The sequence below is a fragment of the Panicum hallii genome, chromosome 2, assembly GCF_002211085.1.
Source record: "Panicum hallii strain FIL2 chromosome 2, PHallii_v3.1, whole genome shotgun sequence".
NCBI classification, from domain to species: Eukaryota; Viridiplantae; Streptophyta; class Magnoliopsida; order Poales; family Poaceae; genus Panicum; species Panicum hallii.
This window is the reverse complement of record NC_038043.1, coordinates 15,005,658-15,022,032: the sequence shown is the minus strand read 5'-3', so window position 1 is coordinate 15,022,032 and position 16,375 is coordinate 15,005,658. Positions and strand designations below refer to the sequence as shown.

Genomic DNA, 16,375 nt, shown 5'->3' with positions numbered 1-16,375 from the left:
TGCACAGCCGACTATGCTACCTTGCTCTCCGTGTAGGTAGCCTTAAACTCGCCTTTCTTGCACGGCCCAATATCCAAATACGCTGGATTCTTTCCTAAGCTCGTCGCCGACAATAGAGCACTCTGTCATCAGATAAGAAAAAAACTAGTATTTGGGGCGCGGGAAGAACTGCAAAGATACAAGATATTTGTAACATGATTTGTCAATGTAGTTTATGAGATGTCTGTTAATCATTGAAGAGTAATGCAATGGTATCTATGCCAAAATAAACAAATCAACTATATCAATCAGAATTTTTTTCTGCAGTTAAGTAAGTTCTGTTGCTGAGAAAAAGGAAAAAAAGAGAAAAGAATGCTGACCATTTCAGTGTTCTGGTGACCAGAGGACCAATTGGCGCAGCGCTCGTCCTGTTGACAACACTTGCGAGTCGCAAGGATGTGAACAACTGTCCTAGTGTCCTTAGCAAAGGCTCGTGGTGCTGACCTTATGAAAGAAATTAGTCATGGTTATATGGTGAGAAATACAATAAGATCAGGGTATACCATGTCACAAACACATGCTGAGCTTACTGGCAAAGTAATTTACAGATTGATTGTTTTCTCTGAACTTTGTTGATTGATTGACCGCGTAGAAGTCATGTTCAAGGTACTTTATTTTTCTTGCAAATATTACAGATTCAGAAATAAAATTCAGACTTGAGGTACCTGTGACACTCAGGTATCTAGCATTGTCACACCCTAAAATTTAGTGTGATGTTATGTGCAAAATATGGTAAAAGTATGTTTAAAAAAATTTAAATGCTAAGGAAAAATGGTTTCATATAATTATAAATTAATAAAGGTCCTTTAGCGTGAAATAGATGAGAAAGAGAGGTGGAATTCAAATACATAAAGGTTGTTTTGGAAAAAGTTAAAAACTTGTGTTTAAATCACAAATATAGGTGAAACTACACATAGGATGTATTTGTAGTGCAATTTTTAAATAGGATTTGTATAAAGTTTAGAATCTTTGCTAAATTTTATATTAACTCCAACTCCTTAGCTCTTCTGTGGATGAACCTTAAAGCAAAGTTGTACATTTTGAAAAAACATACATTTTTGCTTTTGGGCCCATCTTCATTTGAGCACTGGTTTAAAAGTTATTTATGCATTACAGTATGGTCCCTATCCTTTCTACAAATTGCATTTGGGTCCTCCTTCGTCTACCTCTCTCCCCCTCTCCTTTGTTTTCTCTGCCGCGCGCCGCCGCCGCTGTCCTGGCCATGTGCGCTGCCCCTGCCGTCCCTGCGCTGCTCTGGGTCAAGCCACGTGCCACCCCAGCCCAACGCCACCGCCCCCCCGAGCCGCGCTGTCTTCTCCTCGCCGTGCCACGCCGCCCGACTGCCCGCCCGAGCCGCCCCTCGCCGTTGCTCGCCGTCGTAGCAATCCCGCGCCACCTCTCGCTTCCCGGCGATCCCACGCGTCAACCCCCTGCCGTGCCGCCGCCCTCCCGACCCCGTGCTGGCCCGCCATTGCGTCCTCCATGTCGCATTGCCTCTGCCCGAGCTCCGCCCCGGTCGCCACGCACGTCGCTGGCACGCCAGCTCCTGCTTGCGCACAGGCACACCCTCTTCTGGACCCCGAGCACCTCCTATAGCTTCTCTAGCACACGCCCTGGCATTTGCACACCTCTTCAACTCAATTTTCCCTGCTCCGACCGCCACCTCTCACCGGACCTCCTCCGCGACTCCGGCTCACCGTCGTTAGCCTCCACCACTACTCCCCATCCCCGATCCGAAGCACGAACAGCATTCCCACGATCCACCGAAGCTCACCGAGCAAGCCAGCTTCAGTTTCCTCCACCAGAACTGCCGGACCACAGCGCCGGCGAGTCCCTTTCCTCCGCCGCCGCTCGGTCTTCCACCGACCAGCCGGTACAGAACCCCTCCACCCCGACCAAAGGCATCATCAGCATCACATCCTCCTCCTGAAGCAATTTCGCCCCTCCATCACCGCCCTCTGTCACCCTAGCCCGTAGAATGCCGGCCGCCATCACCGCCGGTGAGAACCCGACCCACCTCGCCGTCAATTCCTACCTTCTGCTCGGTCTCCGACCAAATTAAGTTGGAGGAAAGCATCCCCGCACTCCCCCGGTGCTCATGCGCGCCTTGTTTCCCCGTGTTCGCCGGCCCCTCACCGGGAATGACGACATGCCGCCACGGCCGCCGCCATCTCTCATCGCCGGCCGTGCTCCGCCACTGCTCCTCGAGCACATCACCCCCATCGTGTTTGGTAACTCCTGTAGGTCGCGTAGCACCTATCCCTCCCAACCCAGGACCTCGCCGCCGGCGAGAACACGCCGGCCGAATGTCACGGCCGTCGTCTTCCCCCGGCAAGGACTCATGTGTAATTTAAATTGCTGTTCTAAGGGCCTAAGTGCAAGAACCCGAGGGCCTCCCTGCGAACTACTTTGTTATTTCATGTGTGCAAAGCTGCCGGCTTGTAAAATTCGTAGCAAATTGTAGAAAAATCCAAAAATTGCCAAACCAGTTTTGTTGGAAACTAGAATTCAAACTCTACAACTTTTATTAATAGAGTTGGGTACGAAACTAAATACTTTTGAATTTATTTTAAATCTAAGTAAAAGGGGTATTTTATACATAACTCTTGCATACAAGCTTAGCTTCTTAAGATTTTTGGTAAGTAGCATCTTTAGATCATGTGTAAGCTAGTATAAAAGTTTCAAGCTTAGTATTATTTTTTAGTTCAAGTTCTTTTGAATTTGGGCAATTCAATTTGAAATGTTTTGAAATTAATTAAGCATGTTCCTAAAACTTATTTATTTAGATCTTTTTACCATAATCTAATATATTGATAATTAGTTCATAATTAGATTTTCAAGAATTTATAATTCTAATTACCTAAAATTTGAATTTAAACTTGAAGTTTGAATTCAAATTCAAATGTTTTAGTTTCTGTTTTCAGTAAATCCAGTACTATAACCATAACTTAAGTGTAAATGGTGCTTTAAGACTAAACCCCCTTGTTTTATGAGATCATGTGTGTTAACTATTGGATTGCAACTTTATCGTGAAATAAAATCTTTAACTCAAGCACCATCTCACTTAAATCATTGCATACCATGTAGAATCGACGATGGAGACTACGAGCTAGTCTTGGAACAAGACCAAAAGTTTTCTGAAGACCCAATAAACGTCGCCGAGACTCTAACTGAAGCCCCGGACCAAAGTTCGGAAGTCTCTGACACTCCTGCCCCCAACCCCACTCAAGAAGGCAAGCCCCAGTGCATAATCCAGTATTTCAAATTACTACATTATGCACTTCTATACTTGTATATTATATCTTGCATTAAGTCTAGGAGTTGAAATGGAACCCTAGATGCATGAACCCAAGGAACCTATGTATTGTGCCCGAGTCCTTATCGACTAGATGCTTTGCTAATAGGACCGGTAGAAATTGGGTAATTTCCTGTCACTCGCGCGATATAGGAGTTGAATGTTTATTATTCTGTAGTCACTATAAGGATCATGGACGGGATCATGTGCAATATCATGATTCGGAAGGTTACCCCATCTGTGTTGATAAAAGTTGATAAGGTCGCAGTGTGTGGTAGTGGTGACTAAGTGTTTGAAAGTACTAGCCACAAGCCTAGTACCTGAATGGCCCAGCAAATGGACATGTCTCCACCACTCGACTCTTATTTTATGTTTACACGCACCGACGTGTGGGAGTACGTTCTGCGTAGCAAACAGGAGTACGATCATGTAGTCGCGCTACAGACGTACGTCCTGCACAATTGGTGTGCGTACGGTCCTGCAGTCGCTTGTGGTGGCCCTGATCCATAATCCGGAATATGAGGGAAACGGTTGCTTCGGAACGATCTTTGGATGTTCCAAGCGTGTGAGTTAGGTTTACCTTGCAAGGATGGAATTCGATTCAGAATCGTCCGTCTCTCGCGGAAATTGAGACTGCTTATTCTTTCTGCCACATAGAGTAAAAAGTGTAACTATTGATGGAATTGTCTTGATGAAAGTTAATCTCAACCTTGCTTGCTTAGTGTAGGTGCTTACCTAGAATGGATAATCAATTAGAATCTTGAAAGCTAAAATTTGAAAATAGATCATACTCTTTGTTGTTTTTCAGCTGAAAATAAACCCAGAACCCTTGCAATGCCTTCATGAGTCTAGTTATCTGGCTAAGTATACCACGAAGCGGGTAAGTCTTGCTGAGTATTAGTATACTCAGTCTTGCTAGTAAATTTTTCAGGTATGACCTTCGAGAACCCCCCGGATAACCCTGCATGGCCAACTTCTGTTCCTTTTGGCTGGTCCGTGGAGTGGGATCCGTCCCTGGCTGGCAGTGACCCTCCTGAGTGACACCAAGCTTTGGGCTGAGTACGTGTCAACCTTCGCGACGTGTGTAATCGCGTATTTATGTTTCCTTCTGCTGTAAACCTGAGCAAGCTTTTAGCTTGTTACTTTAGACAATGTTTGTATAAATTTACCTAAAGTTTGGAATGGTTTGTAATAACGTTTAATATGTTGTAAATTATAAATTGGTGAGCTGTTGCGTTGTAAACTCGCCTTCGTGCGAGGTAAACCTACTTCGGTCCTGTTGAACCGTGGTTGTATCGGGCGGGGACCCGACAGACCAATGGATAGTTCCGTTTGAAGTGCGTTGAGTTAGTATCGGCTGGTCAGCGATGACTAGCGCACTTGAGCCGGAATAATTCAGGCGGTTCTGCCTCAGTACCATGGTTAACTCAGGCAAGGATAATAGGTTGAACTTTTCGAATTCTCATTTGCTTCATTCATAATGTAGAAATTGATCCAGTACGCAACAACATTAGCCATCGTAATTTTGAATTTTATGTATGTATCTCCAGACACCAAGGGGATATTCAGAGCTCATTTTCAATGAGAATTAGTTGAGCGCTGGTGTTCTCTCTCAGAGAAAATTTGTAAATACGAAGATTGTAAAGGGGAACATACATGTTGCTTGGTTTCTCCACTGCTTGCAATGGATGCATGCATGGCTTAGCGTAGACCTGCAAATGTAATCAATTGATGAACCTTACTTACTATTCTCTGAAGCTTAAGACAAACAGAGAAACTTTATGGCTCAGGAGTCAGGACTGGTGAGTTTGCTCATATAGGTAAACTACCATTGTATTTCTGAGTATGAGTGCAATTAGCATACCTATAGATTGACCTCCAAATTGACATTGATGTCTAAGCAGGGGTCCTAGCTGTTGTTGCTCCAGAAGATATGGTTCCTCGTGAATGCTGTTAGAATTCAGCAGCAAATTCAGCAAATTAAGCAACGGCAAAACGAAACCACATTTCTCAGAACAACTGATGGCACTGTTGAGATGTTTGAGAGCTACAAAGAAACTTTATAGAAGAGCAGTTAAATTAACAGAGCCTAAACTGACCTAAAAGAGTCCATTCTGCTGCCCATTGACTCTGAAACCTCAAACTGAAAACACAAGAGGAAGAGAAGGGTTAGAATTAGAGAAGTTTTTATGGCAGGAGCCAGAATTAGATTATCATATCAGGAACCATATATATCCTGCAAGGCAGCAAATTGTTTGTTTCTTAATTAAAAAAGAAAATTATTTTGTAAATTACTAATATCAAATTAAAGAGTGTAAAGATCCAGGTAGTGCGCATTTACTAAACTAAAATATGAGATAAGAGAAAATGATGGGGAAATGAAGGCATGATTTTATATTAACAAACTATTACAAATGAAACACTTTTGCAAACAGCAGCCATGGTTTGGCACAGAACCCCGGGTGGAGGGAGACAGGAATAATGGTGGACAACTAATAAAGTATGTCACCTTTTACAATGCACTAACACAAAATATTTTCAACAGTTATGGATGCAGATAGTATCTTTGTACAGAGAAATTCTGTTACGTAGTCCTAGAAAATGAAGTCTGCCAGTGTACCTGTGAGGTATAAAAGCCAAGAATCTAATTAGAAGCCTATGTGCAGTTGAACAATCTAGTCAACAAATTGTGACTCAAGACCAGAAAAGTAGAAACCAAATCCATAATTATAGAATAATAATACCATATGTTGTATGTAGTACCACCAATACAATAGCTCTTTGGAAGAGGGTCATATGCTCCTTGCCCTGCCTCTGCTTGCTATCAGCAAGAGGTAACGCTGCTCGACACTGCATTACAAAGACCCAAACATGAGATGGGCAACCACTGCTCTGCAGTACATCTGACATGATTTTCTTTAACTAATAAGTATGCACTAAATAGCTACCTAAGTATACATGTAAATTTACAGCTGTGTAAATTGCTAATATCACAATGTAATTCTTTTTAGACTGAAAGAGGGGAAGGGGGGGGGGGGGGCTACTGGATATATATTCAATAAATAAGAGTTTTAAAAAAAGTACAAGGACTACTAGCTAAGGAGAAAAATTTTCTAGCCAAGAAGTCATTGACTGAACATTTTTTGATTTTGCACAATGAATTACCATTGCAAAATTGGACTTGAAGAAATCTATGGTATGCTGTACTGTTGGTCCTCTTGCTTCAAAAATGAGTCCATTACGAGCCATCCAAATACTCCAGCTCATCAATATTATTACCTCCATAATGAATGGTACGTGCAGCCTTGCTCTGAAAGTTTCAAGAATATTAAAGGGGTTCAAGTCCAGATTATTGACTAAGTTCAGTGAAGCCCAGCATTGTGTAGCAAAATTGCACTGCAAGAAGAGATGATTCAAGGTTTCCATGGATCCTGTTCCACAGACAACACAACACAGGTGTAGTCATCAAGGATCATGTTTCTGCGTCTAAGGAGATCTCTGGTACTAAGTCTATCTTTCAGCAAAAGCCATAAGAAAATTTTATGTTTTAATTGACAGCAAGATTTCCAAATCCAACTGTAAGCAGCATGCACCTCAGAGTGTCCCTTCATGTGTTTGTATGCTTTGGAGCATGAGAAATTTGGTCCCAGATATAAGACCATTGGTCATTTTCTTCACTCATTGGTAGATTTGTCAGCAAATTCTGCAACTGCATAAGTTGTGTGAAAGCTTCATCAGCCAAAGGGTTGTGAAAAATTCTATGCAGCTGCAGCAACAATCTGGCCTTTTGCAAAGACATGCATTTGTTTCTTGTAAAGGAATAGAGTTCAAGGAAACTGAACCTGGGGAGAATGCCGTTCCACATATCATCCTAGAGGTATGTTGACGAGCCAGATTGGACATTTGAGCAGGCCAGACCCTTGTATGAATCCAAGAATTTCAAAATATGGCACCACCAGAATGGGCCTTTCCATTTCTATAATAGTTATCCCAAACTAAGTTGACCCAAGGCAGATCTTCCTTGTTGAAGAATTTGTGTAGACGTTTGAGAAGAAGGGCCTCATTTTGCACTCTCAAATCAATGACACCTAGACCTCCCTCTTCCTTTGGCAAGCAAACCAGTTTCCATGCTGCTTTTGGTGGCTTGTTTGAGTTAGACCTCCCTCTTCCTTTGGCAAGCAAACCAGTTTCCATGCTGCTTTTGGTGGCTTGTTTGAGTTAATTTCTGAACCTCTCCACAGACAGTGCTTTCTGTATTTGTCGACTTGTTCAATGATAGAGATGGGCAGCTTCATTGAGCACATCATAAATGTTGGAAAAGAGGAGATAACTGAGTTTACCATAATAAGCTTTCCTGCTTGGGACCTCAAACCTAAGGTTACTAGGAGTTATCTTTCACAATGTAATTTCAGGCAGAAAGGTCTGCTACTCGAAAAATATAAACAAACTTCAGAGCATTAATCAGGTTTCTCATAACCAAATCAAACACCTGCGATGACCAAATCAAACTGCAATCCACCAAAACAGAATTATGGTTCACAAAATCAAACTACAGGCTACTAAAGCGATCCACGATTGCATCAAATCGAACAAGGAATCACTAATAAAAAAATCCATGATGTAGGAGGGTAATTGCCACTCACGGGTGGTTGAAGAATGGTGTGTGCTTCCTGTTTTACTGTTTTAGTTGAGGACGAGGCTCAGCACAGCACGTCAGACGGTCAGAGAGGCGTCATCACGTCTGGCTCAGCCTCGTTGCAGTACTGGGACTGGGAGGGAAGCACCGCCACAACTCAATAAAAGGGGAGGCGACGGGCACAGCTAGCGTTACCAAAGCGAGAGCGAACCTCGAGGGGTTGGGACAGCTGTGGAAGAGAGAGCGGTGGTGCAGAACGCCGCCAGAAAGTAGTGATGTGCACCGTGGATGGAGAGGGCGAAAGACCACCAGGGTAGGGCAGTCCTGGCACGACTCAAAATGGGATGACATGGTGGCTGACGCGTGGAACTGATTAATTGGGCAACGGTGAGAGTTCCGACCTAATACCAGAGCCGTAAATATGAGATCGGACGGCTAATACCAGAGTCCCTGATCGCGTCCAGCCGTCGAGGGACTGGGCGGCGGGTCTGCCGCCGGACTCATCTCCTGCATCCTCTACAGGCTCGACTACATCCAAATCATGCTGGGCGCCAGTTTTGATGTTGTTCCTTTCTTTTTAATATAATCGGCAGCTCTCCTGCCTGATTTGTTTAAAAAAAATTATGCTGAACACGTATAAGGTGTGCCGCCTCTAACGCCGCGCCGCACGGGATGAGCCCGAGCTGTGGCGCCGCATCGACATGCGAGGCCACGGGGTGCTCTCGGACCAGAGCCTGGTCAACCTCAACTAGATGGCGGTGGACGCCGTGCGGCGCAGCCGAGGGCGGTGCCAGGCATTTTGGGGAAATGGCAAGGAACTCCTCAACGGCTTCCTCCGCTGCGTCGTCTATGATCCTCTTGCCTGTGTTGAGGGTGCGCCTTAGCCATCACCTAAGGCTAAGGTTAAAAGAGGCTAAGTCCCCTTGTGTATAAAAGAGGCTAAGTTAGGGGTCTAAGGGCTTGTTTGTGAGTTCTTAGGATTTAGTTGTAGTGTTTAGGGACCTATTTGTAAGTTCTAGGGATTTCTTTGTTAATTCCAGGAACCCTCTCCTCCCTGTTGTAAATAGAGCCTTAGTGCTTTGAGGAGAGAACTTTTACCCATTTGGTCATTTGCTCGCTTGGCTTGCTTTCCCTCTCACTTTATCACTATGAGGTTATTAAGTTGAACTTGAGTTATTTTTCTTAAAATATGTCCGGTTTCGGCACATCCGAACCCCACAACCTCTGATTAATTGGTACGTAATAAGTATAAAGTTAAGGAACAATCCTTCTCAATGTAAAGAACATGTTGATCACATGCGCATTCGTGCAGCGCGCCAATGCTGAAGATTCTTGTCCTCGACTCGCGCCAAGAAGAATCGGCTCCAGCATTCACGCAGGCGATAAGGGGGTTCCCTCTGCTGGAGGAGCTCGAGCTCTCGAACTGCTGGCGGACGCAGGACAAGGGAGTGTTCGAGGCCGTCGCCAAGGAGTGCCCGCGGCTGAGGTGCCTGAGAAATCGCCGGTTATTATCCTCTCCCCCCTCTATGGATGGGACGACGCTGACGATGGGGAAGCCATGGCGATTGCCGAAATGCACGAGCTGCGTTCCCTGCAGCTCCTCAACAACGTCCTCAGCAATCAAGGGCTGGTGGCCATCCTTGACAAATGCCTCCACCTGGAGTGGCTCGACGTACGCGAGTGCTGCAATCTCAGCATGGATCCTGAAGTGCAAGCTAGGATCGACGCAAAGAAGCTGGTCACCAAGCACATGGATGAAAAGAGTGAGGACTTCGAATCCGGCAGCCGAAATACTGAATGCTCTACTTGCGAATTACCTTGAACGTGATAAAGAAAGGTACCGGCGGAAGCGCTACGTCGATGACATGGAAGCCAAGGTCATCTCCACTGTTTATGAGCTGCGCTTGAGCTCCACCGCAATGATCTCACCAGTAAAGGACTGGCAGCCATCCTAGACAAGTGCCGTCACATAGAGTCCCTCGACGTATGGAACTGCTTCAGTATTGTCATGAACAATAATGCCCTACAAGCTAAGCGCGGCTGGATTAAGCCCAAGAAGCTGACCACCAAACTACTTACGGATTACTTCAACCCCAAATTCTTTAACCCCGAGGGCCTCGATAGACACAACTGCCGCAGTATCATCTTGAACAACTGCCGTAATGTCTTTGTAGACGACACCCAAGGAGCTAAGTACAATCGGTTCATTCTCAGGAAGAAGACAATAAACTACCACCGCAAGACCAAGAAAATGATGGCTGAGATTGAGAAAAACATGGCCTTACTACATATAGGCAACAGTTATTTTAAGGAATTTGATGGTGCAGAGTTTATATTGAATAGTAGGTGGCATAAACATGGCTTTGGTCATAATCATTGGGAACTTGATTCTGAGATGTTTGAGCGTGGCTACGGCTACATTTATTATAGAGTCGTTGATGAGAAGTTTGAGCCTGGTATAAGGGAATGTTCTACCTGTCTTATGTTTGAATACTTCAATGAGCGTTGGGAAGTCTTGGACGTTGACGACTATGCTGATTACTATGACCCTTCTTACGGCCTTGATGGAGATGATGAGACTGAACTTGAAGTGCATGATAGGTTGATTGGCAAGAGGTTGCGCAGGTACCTGAAGATGGAACAAAAGTGACAGTAACCTGGATGTTATGAGGGAATCATGTTGTGTCCTCTAGCTTGAATCTCTTCACATTCTTTGCTGTGGTTTCTACTTTCCAGGCATCATTATTGTGCTGGAAGCCACTTCATTCTGTGTTCTGCTCTTTCGTGTTATCAAGTGTTCATCTTATATTACCAGAATGTGACGTGTGGATATGATTTGCTTCAAGTATTCCTAGACAATTGTCGGTGTTAATCAGATGACCAAAACAAGAACAAATGGTATTGATATTCATTGTTGGCAAAGCTTGGGCGGTGATGCATTATCTGTAATGGAGAAGCAAATTAGTTGCAACTCGAAGGCCAAATTGGGGTGGGTGGTCATCTCCAGTGTTTCGAAGGTGTTTATTTGGGGTGGATAAATCGATCAACTGAGAGAACCAAAATGTGCTGTCCTTGGACAACGGGCTCAAAAGTCACAAGGCACCCAGCTACTTATTCAAAAAGGTTACAACTCTTGGATGGCAGCATTTTAAATCTGGACACAGATGTCACTGTACGTAACTGTGTAGAATTTACTAGTCCACTTCTCTATTTTTTGTTTAGCTTCCACGTTCATTCCCTGTTCCCCTGCATGTACTGGTTTCTATACTTCTGCATATGGCAGTAAAGAATAAGTAGCAGATGATTTATAAGTCTAAAATATGGGAGCTGCTTTATGTATAAAATATAAAAGATTCATGGATGCAGATAAGGAATTGTGAATATCATTACTAATAACTTAGCACGTTTGCAAGTTAGTGAAGCGTGTTTGTGCAAGTCAGCTCAGAATATGTAAGGATGCCCATTTAATTATCTAGATTGTGCAGGTACCTGAAAATGGTATGAGAATGATGCAGATATTGATGTTTTGATGGAACATGTTGCCTTATGACCACAATCTCTTCATACTTCATTGTGCATGGCCGGGATTCCTCTGCAGCTTCCAAGAACTTGTTCTGGTTTCCAAGGCATTGTATGTTCTCTCTTGCGTTCAACTACTATGATCTTACTGAAATATGCAATTCACAGCAGGCATGTACCATGTTGATTCGTTTTGTTTAAATATACTTTTCCCAGAACAAGTGGCTACGTTAAGTATGAAATATATATGCAATTCACAGCAACCATGGATGTTTTTCCTCGGCAAAAAAAGGAACCATGGATGTTTTATTTTCAATGGTTGTTGGCATTCACTTGTGAATGTTAAGGCCGGATGTTTTTTTCCCCTTAATCTAAAAGAAAAGCAGCAACCATGGATTTGTTTGTAAGATGCTTTATGTCGGAAATATGACTGTTTCTGCTGGAGAATGCCTTGGAAATATCTGAAATAGGCCAATTCAGTGTTACTACATAATGCAGATCATTGCCTTGATGATGTAAATATACACCATTTACAAAATCCCCTTCTAATATCCAGATATTTGTCTTGAGTGGACTCCATCTTTCGAATAAGCAGACAACATGGAAAAGAGAGGGTTTGACGGTCTCCCCATTCGTCTTTGTGGGTATATTTGTGTGTGTGTGTGTGTGTGTTTTCGCGATCTGTTTTCAACTTGTTCTTTGTGGGTATATTTGCAATTTTCGTGCCTTTTTTATGGAAACAGAACAGAATCGTCGAACACCAGCACACCTGATCCCCTTCCTGTGTTGTCCAGGGATCCACTGAACAAACTCGACCGGCGCCGATCGCGCGACGCCCTCGTCGACTCTCGTGGCCGCCGCGGATGCGGCACCACGCCAGCGCCGGCACCGGCCAAGGAAGGCCGTGACGACCCTGCACCTCTCAGTGTTCTTCTCCCTGGATCTGCCGCCGGCCAGGGACTGCGGGGAGCTGCCGCCGGAGCTCATCTCCTCCATCCTGCACAGGCTCGACCACGTCCACATCATGCTGGCCGCCGACAAGGTGTGCTGCTCCTGGCACCGCGCGGCGTGCGACGAGCCCGTGCTGTGGCGCCGCATCGACATGCGCGGCCACGCGGCGCTCTCTCGCCGGAGCGTGGCCGAATTTATCTTTGGAGAATGTGCCTGGGCGCGGAACCTGGCCGACCTCAACCAGATGGCTGTGGACGCCGTCGTGCGCAGCAAGGGCAAATGCGAGGCGTTCTGGGGGGAGAGAGCAGGCGGCACCGGCGATTTCCTCAGCTTCCTCGCCGACCAGTTAAGATTTCTAATTCACTTTGTTTATGCCAAAGTATGAATGCTTCTATATCTCTCGCATAGCATACGACTATGATGTTCTTGCCTACTAGATACATCCCAGGAAAAAAAATAAAATTTACACCTGAAACTGTTCTTCCTCAACATCGTTATGATCATCTTGTCATCTATACTGACTGTGATTGTTTAAGTCATCGTCTTCCTCTATCTTGTTCCTAAAAGAGAAAGGATGTATATCACCCTCACTATCGAGCCTCATCTTCATCTCGTGCGATGAATTATGCTATGCAAGACTCTTGGAGGCATTAGAGAGATTCACTCATCTTGAGGAGCTTGAGCTTTCAGAGTATGTCAGCCATGAGGGGGCGTTTGAAGTTGTTCCCAAGGCGTGCCCACGGCTGAAGCACCGCAGATACACCCACGAAGAACGGTACGATGAACCCTGTTGCTTGTGCAATGATGAAAGTGAAGATGACAGAGAAGCTATGGGGATTGCCACAATGCACGAGTTACGTTCCCTGCGGCTCGTCTACAGTCAGATCACCAACAAAAGTGCTGGTGGCCATCCTCGACAACTGCTCTCTCCTGGAGTCAGTCGATCTGCGCAACTGGACAACGCCCTGCGAGCTAAGTGTGGTCAGATCAACACCAAGGTGCAACTCATGAATGACTCTGCTAATGAGTACGAACAGCGCCCTGCGACCGAAGTGCTGTACCCTGTTAGTGAATGCTCTCCCTGCCATGACTAGTTCGAATGCAATACTAGAAAAGGGTACTGGAGAACTTCCACTCGCACCAATGATGAGGAACCCCTGGTGATTGCAACAGTGCGGGAACTACGCTTCCTGCAGATCATACCGCAATGATCTCACTAGTCAAAGATTGGAGGCCATCATTAACAAGTTCCCCCACTTGAAATCCCTTGATATACGCAATTGCCGTGATATTGTCATGAACAACACCCTGCAAGCCAAGTATGCACGGATCGAGACCAAAGATCTGGCCAGAAAACTACTTGCGGAAATTCTAGCAGACTTGATCCTAACTATCACGACACACAACACTGCTGCAATGTCATCATGAACAGATGTCGCTATATCAAATTTGGATCAAAAGACACCGAGATCATTCTCAGAAAAAAGATAAGAAACTACCGCCGTAGGACCAAGGAACTTATGGCCAAATTAGTTCAGGATGGCTTGGATTACAAGGAACGTCGTCGCGAGGAGTTTGAACCTGAGTCTTATTAGTGAATGCTCTACCTATCCATGTTTGAATACTTCATCAATGTAGGAAAGATGACCTTGAAGACTATATATATGCGGATTAATATGATCCTTCTTATGCCCTTGATAGACATGACAACACCGATTTGATAGTTGATCTTTATAACTTGGCCATGCCGACCTCTAACCTGGTTGATCTAGAGGCACCTTTCTCTGAGGACGAGGTGTGGAGAACCATAAGCTCCCTCCCTTCAAACAAACCGCCAGGGCCTGATGGTGGGAAATTTTATAAAGCATGATGGTCAATTATCAAGATGGATATTATGGCCGCAATATCTGTTGTTTGGAGCCGGAAAATGGGCAACTTTGGGGTATTGAATTTAACTTACATTACCCTACTACTGAGGAAAGGAAGATGCCATCAGCATTAAGGACTATAGACCAATAAGTTTGGTTCACTCCTTTGCCAAGCTCATTACCAAGATTTTAGCCAACAGATTGGCTGGTCGTCAGTTGGTTTTTCCAAACCAAAGTGCATTTATAAAGGGTCATTTTATCTTGGACAATTTCGTGCTGGTACACCACAGCACAAGTTTCCTTCATCAACAAAAACAGGCCCAAATTCTCCTCAAGCTGGATATTACAAAAGCTTTTGATTCAGTTTCTTGGCCTTTCCTCTTGGAAGTATTGAGAAAATTGGGTTTTGGACCTATTTGGTGTGATATTATTAGTGGCTTGTCTCATCGCCCTCCCACAGTGGGCCTTGACAGCAATTGATAAAATCAGAGGAGGTTTTCTGTGGAAAGGCAGGAAAGATGTGAGGGGAGGGCATTGCCTAAGTGCATGGCCCAAAGTAACATGACCAGTTGAATTAGGGGGGCTCGGCATTTCTGATCTGCAACATCTAGGTTGGGCTCTAAGAATGAGATGGTTGTGGCTGCAAAAAACAGAGCCAAATAAGGCATGGGCTTTCCTACCAGCTCATGCTCCATCTCAGGTCAAACATTTCTTTTCTGTGGCTATTATTTCGGTTGTGGAGGATGGTAAGAACACCCTCTTTTGGAAGGACAAATGGCTGCTTGGTCAGAGCTTGGAGGATTCCTTCCCTTGTTTGGATCAGTTGCAGTTAGACAAAGGAAGAAAACAATATATAGTGCTCTTACAAATAGAAGCTGGATCACTGATATAAGAGGAGCCCTTACTCTAGACGTCCTGGTTGAGTATCTCACCTTGTGGGACCTTCTCTCCAATGTAGAGCTGCAACCAGATGTCGAAGACTCACATTTGGCAGTTCTCTACCACTAGGAAGTACTCGGTTAAATCTTCTTATGAGGCTGTATTGATTGGGGGCACGAGCTTTGCACCTTGTGAAAGAATTTGGAGGAGCTAGGCGCCCGGCAAATGCAAATTTTTCTTGTGGATAGCGGCCTATAAGAAGTGCTGGATAGCAGGCCGACTTGCTAGAAAAGGCCTTCCACATCCTGCAGTTTGCCCCCTATGCGACCAAGAAGATGAAACAATTGATCATCTTTTTATCTCTTGTGTTTTTGCCCGGCAAGTCTGGTTCAGCACTCTGCAAAAATTTGGCCTGCAGATCCTAACTCCATGGCCGAATGAATTATCCTTTGATGATTGGTTGTCGGGAGCAAATGGAAGAGTTGAGGGGATGGTCCGAAAAGGGTTATACTCTCTTATCATCCTAGGGGCCTGGTCTATTTGGAACCATCGTAATCGCTGTGTGTTTGACAGGATCTCTCCTAGTGTGCCTAAAGTCCTTTCTGCCTTAGAGGATGAACTTTTGCAATGGTCTTTTGCTGGGGCTCGAGGGGTGTCTTACCTCCTCGCTCTAGTGCCACCAGCTGGTTAAGATGGTGTGTGTGGTCTGGTCCTTCTTTCTCTCTTTTAGGAGAATAGTCTTATGTGATTGTACTGGGTGGGTTACAGGCCCTTATCTGTAACACTTGGGGTTCTTTTCCCCCACCTTTTCTTCTTAATATATAGATGTGCAGTCCTCCTGCGTGTTCGAGAAAAAACACCGATTTCCAGGTGCATGATAGAATGCTTGGCAAAAGGTTGTGCAGGTACTGGAATTGGAATGGTGATAATTAATGCATACATGGATGTTTTTCGACATCGAATTTGTCAATGATGACCACCTATCTGCTGTAGAATATCCAATTCACAGGAGCAACTTGATGTTGGTACGTTTTGCTTCCATACAAAAGTGGCCGTTTTAAGCAGGTCTGAAACATGTTGATGTTCCTCTACATGTAGCTCTGCACGGACGATAAATGTTGTTTGAAATATGGTTGTTCCTCTGAAAGATGCCCTGAAAATATATGGAATTTCTGATCAATTAATGTT

General features: G+C 44.6%; 1 long non-coding RNA gene across 1 annotated transcript; it reads right to left on the bottom strand.

The window, feature by feature from the left end:
* LOC112880582 lies at positions 1-5,035 on the bottom strand. The gene is made up of 3 exons (XR_003226367.1): positions 4,991-5,035; positions 360-478; positions 1-122 (listed from the first exon to the last, which is right to left on the bottom strand). It is a non-coding gene; the product is annotated as an uncharacterized LOC112880582 (long non-coding RNA).
* Positions 5,036-16,375: the final 11,340 nt, after the last annotated feature.